Raw genomic sequence first — 9,012 nt, 5'->3', positions numbered from 1 at the left:
TTGAAGAGGAAGTCTATATTCAACAACCTGATGGATTTTCTTTGATAGATGACAATGATATGGTTTCCAGGTTAAGAAAAGCTCTGTATGGACTAAAACAAGCCCCAAGAGCTTGGTATGCAAGATTGGATAAATATCTTTTAAAGATTGGTTTTACTAAAGGAAATGCAGACAACAATTTATATTACAAAATAACTAATGATGACATCTTGATTATAGAAGTATTCGTTGATGATATAATATTTGGAGGAGAAGATGGTCTATGTAAGGAATTTTCTACTAAAATGCAACAAGAATTTGAAATGTCTATGATTGGAGAAATAAAATCATTTTTAGGATTGCAGATTTCACAGACTGACAAAGGTATATTCTTGAGGCAATCCAAATACTTAAAAGAGTTACTAAAGAAATTTGGGATGGAGAACTCTAAACTGGTAAGCACACCTATGACTACAAATGACAAATTATCTCAAAAGGATGAATCTACACCTGTTAATCCAACTAGATACAAATCTATGATAGGAGGTTTACTATATTTGACACAAACTAGACCTGATATTATGAATGCAGTATGTATTGTTTCAAGATTTCAAAGTAATCCTAGAGAAAATCATGAATCAGCAGTAAAAAGGATTTTCTGGTACTTACAATGCACTATAAATCTTGGATTATGGTATCCTAGAGATGAAAACTTTGAATTATGTGCATACACAGATGCAAATTGGGCAGGAGATGTGAATGATAGAAAAAACACCACCGACAGAGCATTCTTTCTTGGAAACATAGTAATTTCTTGGTTGAGTAAGAAACAGAGTTGTACATCTTTATCAACTATAGAATCAGAATATGTTGCAGCAGCAATCAACTGTACATAGGTACTATGGCTTAAGTAAATGTTGAAAGACATAAAGGTAAAATGCAAGGAACCTATTACCATACATTGTGATAACACTGCAACAATTGATATATCTAAGAATCCAGTACTACATTCTAAAACAAAACATGTTTCTATCAAACTGAATTTTCTAAGGGAAAAAGTTGAAGAAAAGGAGATAAAACTGGTTTATGTGAATACTAAAGAACAACTTGTAGATATTTTCACAAAACCTTTGCCTAAGGAGACTTTTTAATATCTCAAAGATCAGCTTGGAGTCATACCACCATCGGTAGAGACTTAGACAGTTGATGATTGTCATCAACTGACAGAATTAAAAGACAAATCTTTTACTCCGGTCTTTGATGAGGAAGCTAATTCTCAGGGGGAGTAGTTGGTATATTGAATTGATTGGTATTTTGTATATGAACTTGGTTTTATTATAACTTTGGCATTTGATGTCAAAGGGGGGGAGATATATATGGAAAAACACATTATCTTTTGGAGAGATTGGTATGGAAACTCTGGATAACACATGTTGCTCCCAGGGGGAGAGATTGTTGTTTAGGAGAGACTATTACTCTCTTTATTTTGGTTATGATCTTTTTAGAGATTGTTGGTTTTTGGCATTTCTGTTTTGGCACTTTGATAGTTTTTCCATCCTGTGTTGCCATCAATACCAAAGGGGGAGATTGTTGGTATTTTGGTATGGTTTTGTCATTGATGTCAACACCTACTAAAACACTAGCACTTTGGAGATCCAACAACATTCACCGGCAAGCAAGTAACTACTACACAGTTACTGGTATATAGTTCACCGGTAGGATTTAATGATCACCGACACTTGAAATGATATGGAAGACACTTGATCATATCAAAGACATCGTGTGGACATCTTATCTTAATGACTTAATCATTGGTATATTCATATTTGCATATTTGCTTTTACTGACAAATAGGTCCAGGGTTACTCAGGGTTACACCGACAGGTTTATCTTTTCCAGATCAGCATGGCACACTAAGGAAATGATTAATTATTGTTGTAAATGCATTCAACCGACATGTTTAATCGGTTATTGCATCGGATATTTTTATTGCAATATCTTGTAGAGTCGACCTACTAAAATTGGTCTTAGGTTATGGTATAAATGTAAGATCTTATTTGTAAGATCGAATGTGGAATGCGAAAAAGAATTGTGTGAAGGTATATGCGAGATTAAGCAGAGCTATACACAAAGACATCATTTGAAGGTGAAGCTAGGTTTTTGTGAAAGCATATCAGCATTACACCAGTACTGAATCCAACATATGAAGATGCTATTTTGTGCAGTACATTCTTATTGGATTTAACCATCCAACTGTAGTCAGTGTGACTCCCATTTTGTGATTGAGCAGTGGGCTCTAGGCTGTTGGCCTTTCTACATGTGCAGACCCCATTTATGTACACTTACTATCTGCAGTAGTATGATCTGATTGTGGGTAAGGTTTCCCACTATGGTTTTTCCCCTTATAGGGTTTCCACATATAAATATTGGTGTCATGTGTTGTGGATGACTTTGTGTTTATGTTTCATGCATTAATCTTTACCGGTATAGCAATTAACTATTAAAACTGTCTACCGACATACTTAACTGGTTCATCGGTATTAAGCATTAAGTTGGTTAAGTGGTTTTTGGTTTGAAATTAGTTGACAACTGATTCACCCCCACCCCCCCCCCCCCCTCCTCTCAGTTGTCTCCGGGACCTAACAGAAGAGGCTTTAACTAGGGTTTCTTTAGATCAACTTTCTATATTGGACAATCAATTTGATAGCTTTCATCAATGGATGTCCCAAGAATACCCTAATAGTGAAGCTCTTCAAATAATTGAAGGTCTTAAATGCATGCTTCAAAGTGATAAGAATGGAATTGATATATTGCGTGGCATTGGACATATTGTTGATTCTAATGTCATGCCTATCAAGAATTGTTTTGAAACCCTAGGTTACTCACAACCTCCAACACAAGTCAATTCCTCTATTCCTTTGACTAATCCTATGACTAGTATTCCTACTTTCACATCTAACATCATGGCTACTTCAACTCAAAATGTCATTCCTACAACCATGGGTCATGGGGGCAATCCCTCTTCTTCATTTAATCCTCCATTGATACCTATGCCTTTCATGAGTGTTCCTATTATTCCTCAACCAATCAGTGTGACACAAGGGGGTCATTCCTTCCACAACTTTATTCCTACTTTAAGTGTCCCTTTTCCTACCCAATCATCACCAATGCCTACTTATCATAATGTCCCACCACCTTATTCTCAGTCCATGCCTTCTTTCAACAACATCACACCACCTTCTCAATCACCTATGTCTAACATGAATTCTTCTACTGAAATGACAATTAACCATCTTGCTCAAACTGTGTCTTCCTTACAACAACATATTGCTTCTATGAGTCAATCCAAGTTTAGTGTGCCCACCTTTGATGTTGTGAGCCCACTTTATCTTGATATTGTTAAATTAATGCCACCTAAACATGTTGAGATCCCTCAATTGGAACTCTATAATGGAAAAGGTGATCCTCTTACGCATGTCAAAACATTTCAAACCTTGTGTACTGATTTTGCTTATGATCAACAATTGCTTGCAAAACTGTTTACAAGAACACTAAGAGATAAGGCCTTACAATGGTATTGCTCTTTGCCTTCTTATTCTATCACTTCCTTTCAACAACTAGAAAATGCTTTCATCCAACAATTTCAAAACAACATTGGTCCTAAAATCACTTTGACTGATTTAATGCATTGTAAACAAGGTGTTAAAGAAAAAGTGACTGATTTCATTAGTAGATATAAGCATTTGTGTGCTAAAATTTCTTTTCATGTTCTTGATAATGATATTCAAAGAATTTTTATTTCTAATTTACAAAAAGATATCAGGGAAAAGCTTCTTTTATCTGAGTTTACTTCCTTTCCATAGTTGTGCACAACACTCCACAATTATCAAGTGGTTGTGAGTCAAATGGAGCAATGCACTTCTATTGCTCCAAGTGATAAGGGAGAGAGTGTTCAACAGCCATTTGCGAAGTTCAAACCAACAAAAAGCTTCATCAAGTTCAATGATCCAATCAACAACAACCATGTGAATGCTACAACAAGTGTGCCTAGTATTTTTAAATTTTTCCAAAGAGAAAGACAGTTTACTCCTTTGAGTGAATCTTTGCATAGTATTATGTCTCAGTTATTGCATAGAAATGTTATCAAACTTCCTCCTATAAAACAAGTTGATCCTTCCAAACTTGCATCTCCTCACTTTGATAACAATTCCTTTTGCCAATTCCATCGTCTACCTAGTCATGATACATAAATGTTTTGCATTGAAAAATAAGGTTCAAGACTTGATTGATAATAATACTATATTTGTGGCAGATGTGAATGATAAAGGGAATAAATCAATTGCTCCTCCTAATCAAAATCTTAAGATTTTCACTAATCCCTTGCCATCTCATACCTCTAACGTTATTGAGATTGTGCCCAATTCTCTCACTTCTAAAGCATTCATATGTATGGGTCCAAACTTGGTTAATATGGTAGAAACACAAGACACGCCTAAGGATCCTTGTATTACATTTGACCCTAGCGAGACCATTAGAGCACTTGATGGCCCTGTATACATATTGGCGAAGGTTAAGGATATCCCTTGTCGTGGTGCCCTGATTGATCCCTCTTGCATGGTTAATGTCATAACTGAAGAGTATCTTTTCATTTTACAATTGCATAAACCCCTATATGTTGCTTATAATGTAGTTGTGAATTTATTTGATGGTTTCTCTTGTCCTACCATTGCTTCTATCACCCTTCCTATTGAAAGTCATAGTAAATCCTTGGATGTTGACTTTGTTATCATACCTTCTTTTGAGCAATTCCATTTGAAGTTGGGCTATCCTTGGCTATCTTCCATGAAGGCTATTGCTTCTAATTTGCATCGGTCTGACCATTTTTTTTCCAAATTTTTAGGGATGTAGGGTATTGCGATTATAAGATGATTCCCAAGTGGGTACAATGATTAAAGGTGTTTAGATATGCGAAGTTAGGCCTTGAAGATCAAAAAAGGACACAATTAGGGCTTTTGATGGATTAATGAAAGAATAAAAAGGGGGCACACTTAGGGTAAAGGGCCCAATGTTAAGATGTGTGGAATGATAAAAGAAGACTTTAGATTCTTAAAGGAAATTAAAAATTATGCTCCCAATTATCCACTTATGCCTCTTGTACCCAAATGAGAGGGGAAGACCTCCTTATGCACTTGTCCATTGTCAATTGTGTTAATTTTCCAACATAGGCTGACACGGGGATAGGTTTCCTGCCCAAAATTTGGATAGGGCAAAGGGTTCAAAATGGGCCCCAATTAGGGAGGACCATGGCATAGTGCCATGGTCCTGGTGAGGACCAAGACGCCACGCACTGGTCCAACCCCAAAATTGGGCTAGGATGAAGGGGTCCAACAAGATATAATGATATATTATGGCCATTATTGCTTGGTGGGGCATAAATAGGCCTCTTTCAAGCGCAGAAACACAAACGCTAAGGTGAGAGCCCTAAATGCGATCCAAATTATAAGGGAGTACAATTTAGGATGCTACAACATGAAAGACCCTAATGATGCAAACATGGGATTCGATACTAGATATAAGGCTCCACCCAAAATATGAAAGGTAAACCCTAATGGAACAATATTTAAAAATAATAATGAAAACAACACTTAAGATGCAACAACATGTTGCACCTACACTACAAAATGTGCACAAGTGTCATGTGATGCACATCAACACCAAAATAATGAAAACAAGAAAAACCTTACCATTGCTACAAGTAAGGTGGCCCCAATAAAAGAATTACAATAACAAGATAAATCCACCATGGCAAACCTATGAGAAATACCCCAACAATCATTGACACTTAACCCATGACTATATTTTCTCACAAAGCTACATACAGATTGATGAGGAAATAATCTACCTCCAATCTACACACAAACATAATTTAGAATCCTAAAACACTTGGAAACGAACACAAACAATATAATTGCTAGGAGCTAATACCACTCAACTAGATGATGAAATTATCAATTTAAAAGGCGAGGAGTAGGATGAGGGTACATTCACCTCCAATCCACTTAAAAATGACCTTAGACAACATATGACACAAGAGAAAACCTTCACAAGAGGTTGTTGAATTAGGAGATATAAACCCTCTACCAACTTGAAATATGACAAGTCACTTCTAAGCAACAAAATTCTTCCCAAATCAAGGAGATGTCATAAATCTTGATGAATGACTTTTCAATGAAATGATAACAAGGGAAGACTCTAAAGGTCAAGGGAAACAAAGTTATTGTGTACAAGGTTTCCTTCATGAAGCAATGAAACTAAGCACCAAATGACATAAATGCCTGGAGAGGATAGTAGAAGCTACAGAAGACACTAGTGCCCCAAGCTCATGTGTCCCATTTTGGCATTGGAGTCCTAGTATAGTGATTGAGTCTAATTCTAACACTATAGAGTCCTAGGCTAGAATTGGTGTCTTGACCAATGATGAAAATGATAGTTTGAAATTGAGATTCTATCTCTCAAACACATAACATCAAAGACATGTGTAGGAGAATAAATATAGGGGTATTTCAACCCCCCCAAGACTTCAACATGTTTCTTGAAGTAGTAAAGGTAAGGGAGAGTTGGATTCCACACTTTTGGCCACTTACAAGATTACACAAGGGACCCCAAAACGGTCCCAAGATAATTCATTTTCTAAACACCATGTTCATTTAAAATCCCAAATGGAGATGCATAAGTTCATTTTAAAACTAGAACATGAAAGCATAGATTAGGCATGTGTCCTTGAATTAAATGTTTAAATGCGTAAATATGATATAATAAGGATACCACTTAGGTGGCATAATATAAATTGTAGGCCTCCAATTGGGAGGTCTAATATATTCAATCTTAATATATACAAATGTGAGGACTCAAGTGTCCTTTCATAGTCATTTACATTCTAAGTACAAAAGAATTTAAAACATGATAACACCTTTACCAATATTGAAGCCTTCGTTAAATCTTACCATGATCTGTTGATCCCTAATAGTAGTTTCCACGTTAGCCAACCTCATGGTTTCTAAAGATCCACTCTGACTATGCTAGAATATGGTCACACACGCCACAACCACACTCACACCAAACACATTAGAATAAGACTGAAACACATGCCATACAAATAGCATACACTCATCACACATGCAAAGCAAGGTCATACAACATCACATGATGGATACACATGTAAAGCCTCATTAAGAACAACACCAGTGGCATAATGAGGAACTTCATTGAGAACGATCACTAATGGAGCAAACAAAAGAGTCAGCATGGGCATGAAAACTAATGCAACAATTTTGGATCAACAATCTTAAATTGTTTAAATTGAAAATGTATGAAGAAGACTTGAAATCCCCCATTCCAAATCATTTGATTTCATAATAAAAATTCAAATTTTATCAAGTTTCTATTTACACAAAACTAGAAATTTTCCAAAAACTCCATTAAAATAGCTTCAATTTTTATGTCTTTCAAAAATCAAAATTTTCAAAAAATAAAAAGTGCCCTTTGGCTCGAAATATGCACAACAACCTTTTACAATCATAAAAATCAATTATTTGGCATTTTTCAAAATTTGGGCACTATGAGGTTACAATTTTAAAATTTGCAAAAAAATTAAATGAGAATTAAATCCTACTTTAATTTTAAATTTCAAAATAGATCAAATGTTTAATACTCCACTGAATGATGAACAAATCATTCCAATTCAAAAAGCAATGAAGAATGGAGAAGAATTGAAAGACTTGCCTCACGTTTTGGCCAAATATACAAACACACCAAGCTTTCAACATGCCAAAAGAGAGAAGAAATCCTTTCCCTTCCACATTCCCTTCCCCATTCATATCTCAATTCTTTAGATCTCATGCAATTCCACCCACAAACACACTCCCAATTCCAAAAATCATTTTCTTTCTTGCTTTAGGGTTTTTGGAGAGAGACCCAATTTCTTTCAAAAACAATAAATGAATGAAAAATCACATTCTATTTTCTTTTATTCTATTTTCCTTTTTTCATGTTTTCTTTATTTCTTTTATTTTCTAAGATCTACTTTAATTTTTTTTCTTAATTATTTAATTTCAAAATGTGAAAATAAATAAACATTCAATCGTATTTATTTTTGCTAATTAAATACGATGAAAACATTTAAGAAATCATTTATTTCATGCATACACTAGAATTTCATGATACTAGGATTTCAAAATCACTAGTAACTCAAATCTAGGTCAACATTGATAAAATCTGTCATAAATCACACTTAGATAAGTATGATGGGGTTTAGGCAAAAATGGAGGACCTAGTGTGATATCTTCTATATAGCCACCATTGGAGAAATAATTGAGATTTGTGTAGTCAAGTGGAAAATAACCCTATACCTATAACCACTCCACACGCACATATTAAGGGTATAGATGCTCAATGCATATATAGCCAAAGAATAACATAATCATCTAACGTGGCACACAAACATAAAGCGTAAAAATAAACATTCATACATCCATATATTTATGATTGATAACACATTGCATAGATAACACACATATCTATGAACTCAAGCATCATTTATACATACATAACATCAACAAGTGACATGTCAAAGAATGACATCTTGAAACATGTAGATGGCCAAAACACAATACTCAATGACAAGGCTACAAATAGATAGGTATTATATTAATTGCCATTCTTTTTCTTCATATATTTATTCTTCTATTATTTACCCCCTCTATAAGTATATACTTATCCATCTTCTATCTTTAATCCCTTTTACTCAAGGCATGTGGGAATACTAAAACTATTTTTAAGTTGTGTCCTTCAATAAAGTATATATTTTGAAAATATTTTTCTAAGAGAACCTATAGTTTAGATTGAATGATTCGATTTGTAAGATACTACTTTAGTGTTAAAGTAAGTATTTTAGTCAATAGCTATGAAAGTGTATATTAAACACTTAAATTACTATGAAAAAAGCAATAGAATTAAGTCTCCATTCCACGTGGA

Source organism: Cryptomeria japonica, chromosome 10 (genome assembly GCF_030272615.1).
Source record: "Cryptomeria japonica chromosome 10, Sugi_1.0, whole genome shotgun sequence".
Classification (NCBI taxonomy): domain Eukaryota; kingdom Viridiplantae; phylum Streptophyta; class Pinopsida; order Cupressales; family Cupressaceae; genus Cryptomeria; species Cryptomeria japonica.
Note: the sequence above shows the minus strand (reverse complement) of the source record.